The 17,129-nt window shown below is 33.1% G+C and overlaps 1 protein-coding gene across 2 annotated transcripts in view; it reads right to left on the minus strand.

The window, feature by feature from the left end:
• Positions 1-8,708: 8,708 nt before the first annotated feature.
• Positions 8,709-17,129, minus strand: part of LOC148945476 (cardioacceleratory peptide receptor-like) — a 593,562-nt gene continuing 585,141 nt past the window's right edge. For both annotated transcript variants that reach the window (XM_089098593.1, XM_089098594.1), the window contains exon 10: positions 8,709-8,858. The gene's annotated coding sequence lies outside the window, so the exon portion shown is untranslated. The remainder of the gene's footprint in view (positions 8,859-17,129) is intronic.

Consider the following 17,129-nt stretch of genomic DNA (forward strand, 5'->3'; position numbering starts at 1 on the left):
TCGTATCGCTCATTTTGGAAAGCTACGAGTATATTTGTATTCAACACACAGAGATACTTCATGCCCTCCTTATTTACAGCCCCGTTCGCCTTTTGCGAGATATCTGTTCTAAAAACAAGTTTTGAATATATCTATCTGTTCTAAAAACAAGTTTTAAATATATACTGTATTCTCAAAAACGAATGAATAAAACTTTCTTTCATAGTTAGTATTATTGCTAATCATGTAGATATGAATGTCCTGCCACATCATCGTTGATATTCTTTCGCTTTCGACTTACTGACTTAAGTCCCGTTTGGCCTCTGCATCTATATTGAGGCTTCTTCTGGCGAACCGATGGGGATGGTGGGGATACAGTATTTCGTACAGTACTTATCAGTATTTCTTCGTATATGCTACAAATTTGTAGATGCAATATCATAGAGCACATGCGCAGATCCAGGGGGCAAGCGACACATGCCCCCCCCCCCCTTCAAGGTCGAAATTTTCACTAATTACAGGGTAAATGGGTGAAAGGGTGAAAATAATAATACAGGGAAAATAATTACAGGGGAAGGGATGAAAATTACAATAGGAGAGACCAGATTTTGTTCTCCCCCCTAAAAAATACAAATTCTGGTTCTGCTCCTGATCTAGTTGTCGCAGTCCATGTGCGAATTAAATAGCTTTCCTTTTTTTTTACAGAAATGATAACCTGTAACTTAATGCTGTTGCACGTCTTGTATACGTCAATTTTTACCGATATCTTATTTACCTTTACAAATCGATTGTATATGCGAATTTTGCACCGAATTGCACCATCGTTGTTGATATTACATCATATATAAAACAAATTTCTGCAGGCGTCGAAATTTGAGCTGTCTTCAACATTTTTCGCAATCCATATCCGAAATTAACAGCTTTTTTTTAAAGAAACAATAACCAGTTCGTAACATAATACTGTTGCACGTCTTGTACACGTGAATTTTCGTCTACGTTCTGTTTATCTTTAGAAGTCGATTGTGTATGCAAATTCTACACTGAATTGCGACGTTATTGTCGATACTTGATGGTATATATAGCGAACTTCCGCACGCGTCAAAGTTCGAATTTTCTTCAACATTTGTCGCAGTCTCGGTGTGAAATAAATAATTAACGCGTTATTAACTTGATTGACAACCTAATGGAGACATTAACCGTTCCAGAAGTTGATGTTATTGCTAGTCTTGTATACGCGAATTTCTGGCCATATTCTATTTGTCTTTAGAAGTCGATTGTTCAACTGATTTTTGTACGGAACTGCAGCATATGTCTCAACGCATGTGCTGCGAATTTTTTACGAAAGATAAAAGTCGAATTGTCTTCAACATCTGTTGCAATACCCGTGTGAAATAATAAACTTTTTATGGAAAGAACAATAATTTCGTAACTCAATACTATTGTTAGGCTTGTATACGCGAACTTCCAGCAATATCCTGTATACCTCTAGAAGTCGAATGATTATGCGATTCATGTAATGAATTCCAACTTCGTTGTCGATATTTTGTTATAATTGCTGCAAATTTCTGCGTGCGATAAAATTCGGATTTTCCTCAATATTTGTCGCATTCCCCATGTGATATAAACAACTTCTTTATGAAGACAATAACTATTTCAGAAGTTAGTGTTATTGTTAGTTTGGTAAACATGAATTTCTGGCCATATCCTGTTTGTCTCTAGAAGTTGTTTGTTTATGCGATTTTTGTACGGAATTGCAACATCCTTGTCGATTCTTTATCGCATTTAGTGCGAATTCTCGGCATAAGTTATATGTGGGTCTTCCTTCCAGTTGTCTTAGCTCTCTTGTGAAATTAATAACCTTTTCAGACAATAAACATTTCGCAAGGCTCATTCAATCCACTTTCTTGTCCCTATAAAGGCTTCTACATTGATGATGGAATTGTGGAATTATATATTGGATTGTTGGGCTTGGATTTTTACTGATGAATCGTTGGTGGAGTTCTATTTTTTTATTGATAAGTTCATATTCAGATTGTGATATCAAATCTGGAATCAATTTGTCGCAGAATGTCAATTGTTCTTGGACAATGTTGATTGACTTCTCGGTTTGCGCAAGATGTATGAAAAGGAAGAGATATGAAGTAAGGGGCCCCCACTTTCATATACTTTCATATACCGCATACCCATTTTATACCCCACTATACCCACTAATTTCATATTCAGATTGTGATATTTGTGATATCAAATCTGGAATCAATGTGTTGCAGAATGTCAATTGTTCTTGGACAAGGTTGATTGACTTCTCGGTTTGCGCAAGATTTATGAAAAGGAAGAGATTAGAAGTAAGGGGCCCCACTTTCATATACTTTTATATACCGTATACCCATTTTATACCCCACTAAACCCACTAAGTTCATATTCAGATTGTGATATTTGTGATATCAAATCTGGAATCAATGTGTTGCAGAATGTCAATTGTTCTTGGACAAGGTTGATTGACTTCTTGGTGTACGCAAGATGTATGAAAAGAAAGGAATAAGAGGTAAAGGGCCCCCACTTTCCGCCACATGATGTATATCTCAGAACGCCACGTGCGTCGCACAGTTCCACCACGTTTTGCACAGTTTCTGCCGCGCTTGGCACAGTTTCTGCCTAGCTTGCACACTTCCGCTGCGCTTGGTCTGTGTCACCTGGTGTAGGTGATTTCCAAAAATGATCCCGCAGGATAAATCAGACTAACCCAGTAAGAATTAGGCAGTAGAATGCTCATTGGTGTTAATTGTGGGGGTGGGAGCATTTCTCTCCCTCTTGATGTCAAAAAATTCATTTTTGGTATTTTATTGAAAGATACCCCTTTTTTGGTGGTTTCGTTAATGAAATCGAAAAGTAAAATCTTCCCTTAGATTTTATAAAATAAAATCCCCCCAATATTTTCGTGAATTGTCGTCTCTGGAAATACCTGGCAACGACAATGCAGTATTATGAGATTTAATCACGGGAAAGTATTCCTATGACATATTGGCTATAGTTGGGGTTTCCGTTTCCTCTGTCCACGTCAATTCCAAACAGCATCATTTTAATGGAGTTAAAACAGAAAAGACTAGATTGTCACTCAGGTGCTAAATCTAATTTGGCACAAGAAAAATAACTAAATTTAAGAATCCTTTAAGGATCTCGTATATATTTTTGCTGGAACTGGTGAATTTTAGATTTGGTTTTCAATTGCTATTGAATTCAGATCACTGCTCCTCTTTTTTGTCCCCCCCCCAGGGTCATTTCGTCTGTTGTGTTGTTTATTTTTCTAAAGTTATGTCTTTTTTCGTTGTATTCTATTTATTCGTGCACAAAGCGGATGCATTGTGCATCCGCATGCATTGTGCTCTTCTCTTCACCAACTGGTGTTGAAACTTGAATTAACAGATCTTAATCTCTTTAAGGCTAATCATCTTTATTTGTGGCCAATGCTATTTTCCCTATGCTAGAAAATCGGGTCTAACTTTTGCGTTTTAAGTGATTTTGCGCTGTTTTTTTTTTTTTTTTTTTTTTTTTTTTTTTTTTTTTTTTTTTTTGATGACTCCCGAGTTAGAAAGGAAAATAATGTTGGTTTAAATTTTTCTATATATTTGTTATCTTTTGTGGGGAAAAAAATTAAGTTATTTTAATTTGTTGAATAAAAATTTAGAAGATGGAAAATGGAAGTAGATATTTTTTCAGTTGAGTCTGAAAAAACTCAAAAAACTGTTTTTTTTTTTTTTTTTTTTTTTTTTTTTTTTGATGACTCCCGAGTTAGAAAGGAAAATAATGTTGGTTTAAATTTTTCTATATATTTGTTATCTTTTGTGGGGAAAAAAATTAAGTTATTTTAATTTGTTGAATAAAAATTTAGAAGATGGAAAATGGAAGTAGATATTTTTTCAGTTGAGTCTACCAGTATTAAAAAAAAAAAAAATTGTCACAGAATTTCTTTTTTTTTTAAGGTACAAAAAATTATTTTTAGTTTTCATCATTTTCTTGCTATAAGGCATGAAAACTGCTCCAAAGGCTAGATTTTTGGACTGTGCAAATTTTATAATCTACAATGATTACAGCAAGTGTCGTAGTTACCAAGATTTGTAGGATCTATTTCGAAAATTGAGCGGGAACAATAAAGATAATTATTTACCCTTAAAGATGTACGTTTTACACTTTGTAGGGTAGAACGGTAAATATTTTGAATAACTTACAAGATTTTAAAGATTAGTGTATTTTTGCAAAAGATTAAAACTTGGAATAGGATAATTTTTTATGATGTATAAGAAGTCCCAAAACGTTTACTTTTAGACTGAAAACTTAAGAAAATCATAAACTGTATATAGTAAAAGAGATTGACATCCAAGCGATGCTACATGAAAAAAAAATATAATAAAGATAAGCCAAGTGATGTAAAAAATATGCAAACGTTTTTGGAATTGATTGGACGACGTGACAACTCTTAATAATTGTCGCAGTACTCGCTCTACAAAACTGTTTCTTAGAAACAGAAGTATTTGTGCGTGGTATTAAAAATAGCAAAAGGAAAGGAATTCAAAAATTATTCTTTTCCTGAAATTTGCTTCAATTTTTTCAATTATTTTAGTTTCCATTCGATCTTCCAATTTTTCTCTATCTTAATTTGGATTGTATCTTTTGTATTCTAAACGAAAATTGAACTATTAAATTTCGGACATAAAAGTTTTAAACCGCTGATCCATTCCCTTTTTAGAATATTAAAACATCCAATCAAATCTTTTGGATACTTTTTTTTGGGGGGGGGGGGGGGTAATTTAGTTGCCTAACTCCAGGTTTGTCAAAAAAAAGAGTAAATTTTCTCTGGCTTTCAGTAGATTTTGTAGGAAAATAGTTTTCTAAATTAAAAGCACAAGCAAGTTCAGATGCTTGTGAAAATAATAGGATTAAATTTATTTTCTTTAAAAGTTCCTCCGAAAAAGTGGTAAGTATTTTGGGTGAAAATAGAAGTGCTTAGGCTAAATAAAGCTTAAAAGTAATTAAAGCTTAAGATGAGCAAGATTACTGTATATTTGCGCGGGATGATATCCCCTCAACCTTTGATGCACAAATTACGACATGCCAATAAATAGTAATAATATTTGTAAAAACTACTGTTCAAATCCTAAATTTCTTTTTCAATCCCTACGCTGTTTACCGAAGGGCAAACCATAGTTTAAACAGACGAAAGATGAGGGACTGGTACCTTCTATCATATTTTACTTTTTTATTTTAATATAAATCGATTTTTTATGGAACTTTATGTCTTATGAAATCTAGAAGTCCTCCGTAGTATCCTGTAGTTTCGGGGTTCAAGTCCTAATAATGAATGATTCCTTATGGTAAATTTACAGTATTGAAACAAACATGCCCGAAAAAGGACACTTTTCTGAAAAAGGTCACTTTTTCGGAACATTTTTCCGAAAAAGTGACCGGTACACTTTTTGGTTTTGAGTTTGATTATACATTAGTGGAAATGGTCTATAAAGGCTAGAAGTTTGAATTTTATTCTTTGATTTTTTTTTAATATTCCTTCTTTTATTTGTCACAATTTATTTTGATATAGTACCATTATCATTTTAATTTAAAAAACCCTAAAAAGTTTCGAAAGAAACCTGGATTCTGTTTGGAACTAAGAATCAGGAAATCTGTTTTTTTTATAATCATTTAAACGCCACAAGTTTGAACTTGGTCTTTTGTTTTTTTCTTCTTTTCTTAAAAACAAATCCCTTGCTTTGTTCATTCTTTCCAGGGGCGGATCTAGAGCAAAATCTTGTGGGAGGCCCAAAGTGAAAAGGGCGCCAATGAGAAAATCTTGGGGGGGGGGGGCAATGTGACGAAGGTGCCAATATTTGACCAAATTGACAAATTTATTCTAAAATAAAGAGTGAAAAAGGGGAAAAGAGCACCAGAAAAAATTTCGGGAGGGGTCTGGGGTCCCCCCACCCTCCCCCTGGATTCGTCAGTGCTTCTTGCTGTTCATCACAGTTTATTCTCTATCGTAGAAATCTCTCTTAATTTAAAGGACTCTAAAAACTTGCAAAAGATTTCTGGATCCTGGTTCCCGTAAGAATCAGGAAACACCGATGAAAATTTCAGACATCTTAAAAAAAAGTTTTTCACCCAGTACAAATATTTCTTTTTGAGGAAAAATATATCTGTTCACTGTCTTAAGATAACATTTTATTACAAAAGCCTGCGGGCCATAGCAACACACAAAATACAACTACAAGCAAAGCTTGAAGAGCAAAATAACCAACAAACAGCAACCATAACAAAACTCAACTCCTAAGGACCTTAACATACTATCCCCTCAAACATAATTCCCTATGTTTAGCCCCATGATTCCCTATGTTTAGCCCCTGAGCGAAGAAACTTACACAACTGTTTAGTAGTACATGCCTTTCTCTCAGACACCAGCTCAATTAAACAACACTCTATTTGGAAGAGTGTCTCCCAGACGCTCTTTCAAACACTCTCCAGACACTCGTCTCAAAAACTCTCCAGTAGTCTCCAGATACTCGTCCCAGACACTCTTCCAAAACATTCGTTCCGCAACTCAGACAGCTCTTCGCACTCAGATACAAAATGAAAAAGATTCTTGTTCGCACACCCACAAATCGGGAAAAATGAAGGGCCAGTCGCTAACCTGAACTTTCCAAAAAAAAAAAAAATCTTCTCTCCAAAATCTAAACTATCCCCCCTGACCAAAAAAAAATTCTTCATATCATCTCTATTCAACCCAAATTTGAAAAATACTTCCTCCCCTCAACACTCTCTAGGTCGGGAGTAAAACCTCAAGGAAATAGATTGGTTCTTTTGAGCTTGCCACTCTTGGATTTCATTGTTTATGAGCTTTGTTTTCTTGTTTTCTTGTTCACTTTTCCTTTGTTCACAATCATGACAACCATGTTTTATTGTTTACCAACACATTTTGTTTCAGATGCCATTCAGTTTTCAAATATCCCTCATACAAAATAAACACCGCATCGTTTTCATGACCTTTTCTGTAGGCCAAGAGACCGTTCTATGATTTTGTCAGAAATTGCCATAAGTCGACCAATGCAACTATTTAAATTGTTCCGTGTAATATATTTTCACTGCAAGAAATCACTAGAGCACATCGTTTTCACCCTAAAATATTTCCTCTTACAGAATTTTACCCTAAAATGCCACGTTTTTATTGTAGATAAACTTATTGAAAACATGAAGTGTCGTATTATTGGCTCAATAACATGTATTGAAATTTGAACCATATACTGAAATAATAGATCCACGGGTTTGTAATAATGTTTTTCTTTTTTTTACAATCATTTATATGCCATGAAAACAATATTGTGTTTATAATATAATGATGGACATTTAAAAACTGGGTGGCATCTGAAACGAAGCGTCTTAATAAACAATAGAAAAATGGTTGTGACGATTGTAAACACAAGAAAAATGGTTTTAGGATTGTAAAAAAGGAAAACAAAGCTCAAAAAGACAATGAACAGTAATGCTTGTACCTACTAAGCAAACATTTTTGCAAGCTTAGATGCCATTTTTCTAGCGTGTCTATTAAAATTTTATTTATTATTTTTATTTTAATAATTTTAATAATTTTATTATTAAATAATTTTATTTTATTTAAATTGTATTAATTTAATTTTATTTTTTAAATTTTATTAATAATAATTGTAATATTTATTAAATATTATTTAATTTAAATAATATTTTAATAATTTTATTATTAAAATTTTATTTTAATAAGAAATTTGTCAAGGTTTCCGCCGTTAGAAACGTTTTTTTCTGACATTAGTAATACCTAGAAAAAACTGGGTGTGCGTAAGTAACGTCCTTTTAAATTTTATAGGCTATCTAATTATGTATAGTTTCTTTATTATTTCATCCTAGTAATTAACAAAATCGAGTTTATCTGGATAATAAGTATAATTTGTTAATATATTACATAACTCTATTAACTTATGGCTATGTATTCATGTTCGAAAAAAGGGATAATCAAAAGACTTGAGTTTTGTTCATTTAAGCCTTTTTGATTATCCTTTTTTCGAGCATGAATGCATTACCTCGGGTTAATAGATTTATGTAATATATTAACAAAATATTATATTTGGCTATATAAAAGCATGCTCAGTTTAATAGTGTGTTAAATGAATTAAATCAAAATAAAAGAATTTAGGAAAACTTAAGAAATTGAAGAAAAAACTTACAAACGATCCGACATTTAACACGTCTTTAACTCTATCTTTAACAAGTTTCAACTCTACCACCAACACGTTTACTTTTTGACGTATTTCAATGGCAATTTCATGAAATTTATCCAAAATAGCATTATTTTACTTTTGAAGTGTTTTCAGCTTATGATTGTGAACCTTATTTTTCAATGTATTCTACATAAAAAAAAATTGCTGACATTAGGTCAGGTGAACGTGGTGTCTATTCGTGGTGGTCTTCTTCTTCCTATCCATGTAGCTTCCATCTGGTTATTCGTGCCGCACACTCTACACTTTTCGTTAAGACTTTACAAGGTGACAAAAACGAAAATAGGAAATTTTTTAGGCCACATTTTACTAATTTTCGAGGGAAATCCTTTCGTTTTGAACAATATATGAGTTAGCTGGAAGGGGGGATAAAGGAGACTCCTTCTTTAAGATTGGCCCAAAGAGGTTTTATACTTTTCCCCTAATATTGATAAGCCAAAATAACTATCAAAATATATATGTAATACATTTTTACAACAAAATATTCCATATAAGAAATAAAAAGAGGATTCTGACTAGTAAAAGGTCACTAGAACTTGTGTGGTTAATTTTCTTTTTTTAACTTGTGTTTGCATCCATCTTCTCGGAAACCTGAAAAAAGAAAATTTGAAAAAACAAAAATACTTGTTCATACATAAAAGGGAGGATTAAAAGGGAGGAATTACTTGGGGAGGGACTGTGATCGACACTCCGTTGTACACTATTTAATTTTTTGATGTGATCAAAGCTCGTCTCGACATTGTTAACTTGATATCATAAGAAGCTAAACATAATGCTAAACAGAAGCTAAACATGATATCATAAGAAGCAACAGAAGCTAAAACATTTGCACTAAACAGTCAGATTTTATGAGGGGGAGGGGTTCAAATCCTTCGGGGACAAAGTGTCAAACAACCCCAACAAAATATATTTTTACCACCGGGCTCCCGGTATATATATGTATGTATATACATGTCTATCAAAGCTGGCAAAGCCATATACAAAACTGATACAAAAAAACATAATAAACAAGCAGGTATAAAGAAATAAAAACTTCCTGTTTCCGAGCCTTTAAACCTATTAACAATAATAATACTAAATTTTAGAAATATTTGCATAACTATGCTGTATTTGCTGCATGAACGTCAAATAAATTTGAAATTGATTAACTCGGAAACGGTAGTCCACGAGGCACTTCAGGGTCCCTCACGCAACTCCTAAGGGATCTGAAAAACCATAATGCTATATGAATGCAGTTAGAAAATGCGGAGCTGCCAAATAAATTAAAAATCACAAGGGTTCTGCAGTCAAAATTTAGAGACCTTGCTTTATTGTGCACAACCTAAAAACATAATTCCAGAAGAAGGTCGAGGAATTTTTACATGCGGCTTTTTCTATTCGAATCAGCGTTACAATCTGCAGTACCTTTGTACTTAATGTTTTTTAGTTTCAATAAAGTTACTTGACACCAGCAGCATACTAATACATCTAAGAGCCGATTCTCTGATCCGAATCGTTCATTCGCATTGGTGCTGCGAAAAATTGTAATATTCGCAGGCAGATATGGCATGGAAAAACCATCAAAAATGAAGCAATGCACGTGTTGTCTTGTTAATTTGTCGTACGGAGTAATTCAAAAACAAAATCACAAGACCGACAATACTTTCCTTTTTGTTAGCTTTCAACAACACTTCTTAGATACAAATCAGTTCTGTCCAGTTCGTTAGCAACACCTATTTCTTATGCAATTTGGAGGGTAAAAATCTTATGATAATGCCAACGTAGTGACTGAAACTGTGTCCACGGTCGACGCAGTGTCCACGTTTCAGTGCAATGCAAGACATTATTTTAATACTTCAGCATAGACCTAATTTTTTTGATGCATAAATAAATTATGCCTCCAAACTAGCCTAAAATAAGAACATGCATTACACTATGTAATCTACATCACACTATAAAAATGCCTTGATAGGGTTCTTTAACACTACACCCTAGCACCATTCACTCTTACATAACTTAGACTTTATGTCAAGTTTTGCAATGGTAAGGAGCAAATTTTTTTCGTAACACAGGCAGTGCCGAGTAGAATCCAAGTCAACATAGAATTTTACGTTACGTAATCTACATTACGTTATATAATAATTAACATAGCAGCAACCAAATAGAATTTCTTGATGAACAAATAATAAATATTGAAGACAAATTAATGAACTTTTCCTAGAAAGGATTTCACGCTTGGTCGGAGCTTGAATCTCTGTCTCTATTCCACATTTTTAATTATTGAATAGTTTTCTTATGATGATTGTGAGGACTTAACACGACGATTATGATGGTCTTATGAATTTTTATGTTATCCTTGTGTGAAAGGACTTATCATAACTTAACCACCGAGCACATAAAATTCCTTACGTAGTGTGACAGCCAACTAAGTTCTTAGTCGGATCTGTTTGCAGGGTTATGGCCACTGTATATAAACCTAATACAGTATGATCATTCCCGATCTCAACCATTATACAAAGCCGGACCAAGATACAAGGGCTCCGGAGAACATTTAAACAAGTATAAACATAAGCGACATTCGACTTTTTGACGTGCAGACAAGAGTAGAGGGGGAGGTGCTACTCCTGACCCTCACCCCTGCTGCCATCTACAATTTAGTTTAATGCTGACGGGACATAATTTATTCAAGGATTATCGATCGAGTCTAATCGGGTGGGTGTGTCAAGGTCAATCGATCTGTTGTTGTTTGGCCACGTGCGAATGACATGAGGGGCGATTTACATAATCGATGGGGGAATTATTGAGTCACGAGCATAGCACCTGAGAACTTGATTTAGATAATCGAGAGGGGGAAGTATTGATTCACGACGGGGAGAATTAAGAAATATTAAGGCTTCTTTAATCTTAGGTCTGCGGACTGGGGTACTTAAGATACACAAATTTCATCTGGGTTGTTTGGATAACATAAACTGTGAACTGGATTTACATAATTGGCGGGGACATTATTGATTCACGAAGAAGGGCTTATGAAACATTAAGGCTTCTTTAACCTGTGATTTACATAATCGCTAGGGGAAATTAGTGATTCACGATGGGGGAATTATGAAACAAACATGGCTTCATTGTTGTTTGGTTAGCTTAACCTGAGATATTGATTTGCATAATCGGCGGGGACATTGTTGATTCTCGAAGAGGGAATTAGGAAACATTAATGCTTCTTTAATCTTTAGGACTGTCACGAGTAGCACCTGAGAAATTGTTTTACATAATCGCTAGGTGAAATTATTGATTCATGAAGGGGGGAATTAAGAAACATTAAGGCTTCTTTAATCTTTAGGCCTGAGTGATTTATTCATTATTGTTGTTTTTGGACAAGTGCATGCCATAAACCACATGGTGCTGTCACGAGTCAGAACACCTGTGCTGTCGAACTCAATTCACCTATCGTGAATCAATAATTCCACTTAGAAACAACAAATTAATTTCCCTTTCTTGACAGATCAATCAATCAATGACATCATCTGTCAGACTTTAAAAATTTTCACATAGAAACATTTTTCCAGGAATAGATCCAGGTCATGAATGTCTTTGCCTCGTGTACAGTTCTACTGGTCAAACTCCAAAGGATATTAATAACCAAAGGCCATGGACACAATTAGGCTAGAAACATCTTAGAGATGAATTGTTTTAGCGCGCGAGAAGGTTTCCTATTAATTTGAAATGCATTAGCACAGAGATGCCAATAACACAGGAACACGCTGAATTTGCGTTTAGGGATTATTTGGGCGAAACCGTTTTAGACAGGTAATGGAACTATTTCGGCAAAACAGATAGAGACATTTTAAAAGAATATTTTTGAAGAGATTTTAGAAGAGAATTTAATGGTGAAACTCTGTGGTCGTTATAATACACAAGTTCCATTTGAACAGTGTTGTGAGGTCCTCTAACCCAACCCCAAAGGGTTCCAATCCTCCTACCCCCACCCCGAAGGAAGCCCCCCGGTCCTCCAAGGTCCCCCGGGCGCCCCCAGGCCCTCCACCCGGCCCCCAAGGTCCCCCAGCCCCCCAACTGCCCCCCCCCCGGACACTCAAAGGTCCCCCAAGCTCCCAAAGGGCCACCGGCACCCCCAAAGGCCCACCCCAGACCCTCAACGGCCATCCCCGGGCCCCCCAAAGGCCCATCGAGCTCCCAAAGGACCAACGGGGTCCCAAAGGCCAACCACCGGTCCCCAAATGTCCCCCAGGCCCCCAAAGGCCCTCCCTGTGCCCCAAAGGCCCTCCCTGTGCCCCAAAGGCCCTCCCCCGGCCCCCCTCCTCCTCCTCCCACCTCCTCCTCCTCCTCCTCCTCCTCCTCCTCCTCCTCCTCCTCCTCCTCCTCCTCCTCCTCCTCCTCCTCCTTCCTCCTCCTCCTCCTCCTCCTTCTACCTCCTCCTCCCACCTCCTCCTTCCTCCTCCTCCTCCCCCCTCCCCCCCCCATTCCCTCATCATTTTTTATACTTTTTTTGTGCATTGAGACACAGAACGACCCCCTGCCCCTGGCCCCTCCCCCCTCCCAACGTCTGATTTTTTAAAAGTTCATTTTTAATTTCTTTCATTGAAATATAAGAGTTGGAATATTTCAGTAGTGTTTGGGTGCGGTTTAAATTTTCACAGTTACATTTTCTTTATTTTTCAAATTTCATTTTGAATTTCTTTCGTTTAAATGCACGAGTTTGAATATTTAATTATTGTGTTTTTGTAGTTTAACATGTCCCAGTTACATACCCTTAATTTTTAATAGTTAATTTTGAATTTTATTCTTTGAAATGAAAGAGTTGGAATATTTCACTAGTGTTATGGTGTAGTTTACCCTGTCACAGTTACATTCACTTAATTTTTGATAGTCCATTTTGAATTTCTTTCGTTGAAATGCAAGAGTCTTAATATTTCAGTAGTTTGTGGTTGAGGTTTACCTTGTCACAGTTACATTTTCTTGGTTTTTCAAAGTTCATTTTGAATTTCTTTCGTTGAAATGCAAGAGTTGGAATATTTCAGTAGTGTGCTGTTGTAGTTTACCATGTCACAGTTACAGTCCCTTAATTTTTCAAAGTTCATTTTGAATTTCTTTCGTTTAAATGAACGAGTTGGAATATTTCTCTAGTGTTATGTTGTAGATTACACTGTCACAGTTACATTCCCTTACTTGTTGAGAGTCCATTTTGAATTTCTTTCTTTGAAATGCAAGAGTTGTAATATTTCAGGAGTGTTTTGTTGCGTTTTACCATGTCACAGTTAAATTATCTTGATTTTTCAAATTTCTTTTTGAATTTATTTCTTTGAAATGCAATAGTTGGAATATTTCATTAGTGTGATGTTGTTGTTTAAACTGTCACAGATACAGTAACTTAATTTTTCAAAGTTAATTTTGAATTTCTTTATTTGAAATGCAAGAGTTGGAATATTTCACTAGTGTGATGTTGTAGTTTACCCTGTCACAGTTACATCCGCTTTATTTTTGAAAGTCCATTTTGAATTTCTTTCGTTGAAATGCAAGAGTTGGAATATTTCAGTAGTGTTTGGTTGCGGTTTACCTTGTCATAGTTACATTTTCTTGATGTTTCAAAGTTCATTTTGAATTTCTTTCATTGAAATTCAAGAGTTGGAATATTTCAGTAGTGTTTGGTAGGGGTTTACCTTGTCACAGTTACATTATCTTTATTTTTGAAAGTTCATTTTGAATTTATTTCTTTGAAATGCAAGAGTTTGAATATTTCAGTAGTGTTTGGTTGTGGTTTACCATGTCACAGTTAAAGTACCATTATTGTTCATAGTTAATTTTTAATTTATTACGTTTACTTTATTGATTTTTAATATTAATGTATTGTTTTTGTGCGTTGGCAATTTAAGCTTCTAATTGACATGAAAATTTCTAATTAAATGTTTAAATATTTAGTTTTAATTAAATTTGTTGTATATATATCGAGTTGGTTAATTCGGTTATCATGGTCACCGTGAAATTTAGTGTAGTTTTATTATGTCATTTTTTTGATATGAAATTTTATTGAAATTGTTGGACTAGTTCAGTAGTGTTTGGTCGCGGTTTACCTTGTCACAGTTACATTCACTTTATTTTTCAAAGTTGATTTTGAATTTATGTATTTGAAATGAAAGAGTTTGTATTTTTAAGTAGTGTTTGGTTGCGGTTTACCTTGTCACAGTTACATTACATTAATTTTTAAAATTTCATATTGAATTTCTTTCTTGGAAATGCAAGAGTTTGAATATTTCACTAGTGTTTGGTTGTGGTTTAACATGTCAAAGTTACATTTTCCTTATTTTTCAAAGTTTATTTTGAATTTCTTTCATTGAAATGAAAGAGTTGGAATATTTCACTAGTGTTTTGTTGTGGTTTACCATGTCACAGTTACATTTTCATGATTTTTCAAATTTAATTTTGAATTTCTTTCATTGAAATTCAAGAGTTGTTATATTTCAGTAGTGTTTTGACGTGGTTTACCTTGTCACAGTTATATTTTCGTTATTATTAAAAGTTAATTTTTTATTTCTTTCTTTGAAATGCAAGAGTTGGACTATATCAGTAGTGTGATGTTGTGGGTTACCTTGTCAAAGTTACATTTTCTTGATTGTTCAAAGTTCTTTTTGAATTTCATTCTTTGAAATGCAAGAGTTGTAATATTTCAGTAGTGTGTTGTTGTGGTTTACCTTGTCACAGTTACATTTTCTTGATTATTAAAAGTTCTTTTTGAATTTCATTAGTTGAAATTCAAGTGTTTGACTAGTTCATCTGTGTGTTTGTGTTTTAGACAGTTTAATATCTAAATTGTATTAATACTTAATATTACTCGTTTTATTAAATTATAGTATCATATATTTATAGTATAGTACATGTTTGAGGTATTTTTGGGGTAAGTTTATTAGATACATTGAAATTATAATAAAATTATAATTTGAATTTATGACTTATAAATGAACGAGATTTAATATTTCAGTATAGTTTGAGAGTGTGTTAAATTCTAATATATAAATTATAATTATTTTTAAAATTTCATTTTTTATTTCTTCCGTTTAAATTAAAGAGTGTTAATTAACTAGCGTGTTTTGGAGGTTTTACGTTTAAAAGTTAATAGTTACTTTATCTTCAACGCATTATGGGACGTTAAGTCTTCTCCATTAAATTGATATACTCGGTAAGTATATTGTTGGTCGTGATGAAAGATTAAAATAGACCTGGTACCGATATTAATATTTTAATATTTCTTTAATAAAGTTTATTATATCTAGATGTAAACTTTCAGTGTTTGAGCTTGGGAACAAATTTTACAGTTAAAGGTTATTTTTATTTATAATTTAATTTTTAATTTATTTCTTTGAAAAGAAAGAGATGGAATATTTCAGTTGTGCTTGATTGTGTTTTACATTGTCAAATTTAATTTTTATTTATTTTTAAATTTTAATTTGAATTTATTTAGTTTAAAATACAAAGCTGGAGTATGTAAAAAGTTTTTGCTTGTTGTTTACCATGTCACAGTTACATTTTATTGATTTTTCAAAGTTAATTTGAATTTCTGTAATTGAAATTCAAGATTTGGAATATTTCAGAAGTGTTTGGTTGGGGTTTACATTGTAACACTTTCATTTTTTTGATTTTACAATTTTAAATTTGATTTTTTTTCGTTGAAATGAAGGAGTTTTAATATTTCAGTAGTGTTTTACAGTAGTTTAAACTGTCACAGTTTAATTTTATTGTATTTTAATAGTTCATTTTTAATTTATTTATTTGAAAAGAAAGAGTTGGACTATTTCAGGAGTGTTTGTTCGTTGTTTACCTTGTCAAAGTTAGATTTTCGTGATTTTTCAAAGTTCATTTTTAATTTATTTATTTTAAATGCACGCGTTTGACTATTTCAGTAGTGTTTTTTAATGTTTTACATTGTCAAATTTAAATTTTATTGATTTTTAAAAGATCATGTCGAATTTAGTACATTTAAATGAAAGAGTTGTAATATTTCCGTAGTTTTTGTTCTTGTTTTAGAGTGTCACTTTTAAATGTTCTTTCTTTTCAAAATTTCATTTTTATTTATTTATTTTAAATTCACGAGTTTGAATATTTAAGTAGTGTGTTTTCGTGGGTTAACTTTGTCAAATTTAAAATTTCTTGATTTTTAAATTGTAATTTTGAATTTCTTTCTTTGAACTTAAAGTGTTGGAATATTTCATTAGTTTTTGATTGTGGTTTACCGTGTCACAGTTACATTTTATTGATTGTTAAATGTTCATTTTGACTTTATTTCATTGAAATTCAAGAGTTGTAATATTTAAGTATCTTTTGGTTGTTGTGTAACTTGTCCCAGTTACATGTTCCTTATTGTTCAAAGTTTATTTTGAATTTCTGTCGTTGAAATGCAAGAATTTAAATAGTTCAATATTGTATGTTTATTGTATAAAGTGTCTACTTTACATTTTATTGATTTTTCAAAGTTAATTTGAATTTATTTATAGTAAATTAACGTTTTTGACTAGTTCAATAGTGTTGTGTTGTGGTCTAACTTGTCACAGTTACAGTTTCTTTATTTTTCAATGTTTATTTTGAATTTATTTCCTTGAAATTAAAGAGTTTGTCTATTTCAGTATTGTTTGGATGTTGTTAAAAATGTAACAGATACAGTTTATTGAATTTTCAATGTTAATAGTTAATGTAATTCATTGTAATTCAGGAGTTTGAATATTTCAGACAAGTTTGGTATTGGTTTAACTTTTCACAGTTAAGTTTTAATGATATTTAAAAGTTAATTTTGAATTTCTTTCGTTGAAATGAAAGAGTTGGAATATTTCAGTAGTGTATGGTTATGGTATAACTTGTCAAAGTTACATTTTCATGATTTTC

The sequence above is a fragment of the Artemia sp. Qi Xiang Cuo genome, chromosome 13 (assembly GCF_049724085.1).
Source record: "Artemia sp. Qi Xiang Cuo chromosome 13, ASM4972408v1, whole genome shotgun sequence".
NCBI lineage: Eukaryota > Metazoa > Arthropoda > Branchiopoda > Anostraca > Artemiidae > Artemia > Artemia sp. Qi Xiang Cuo.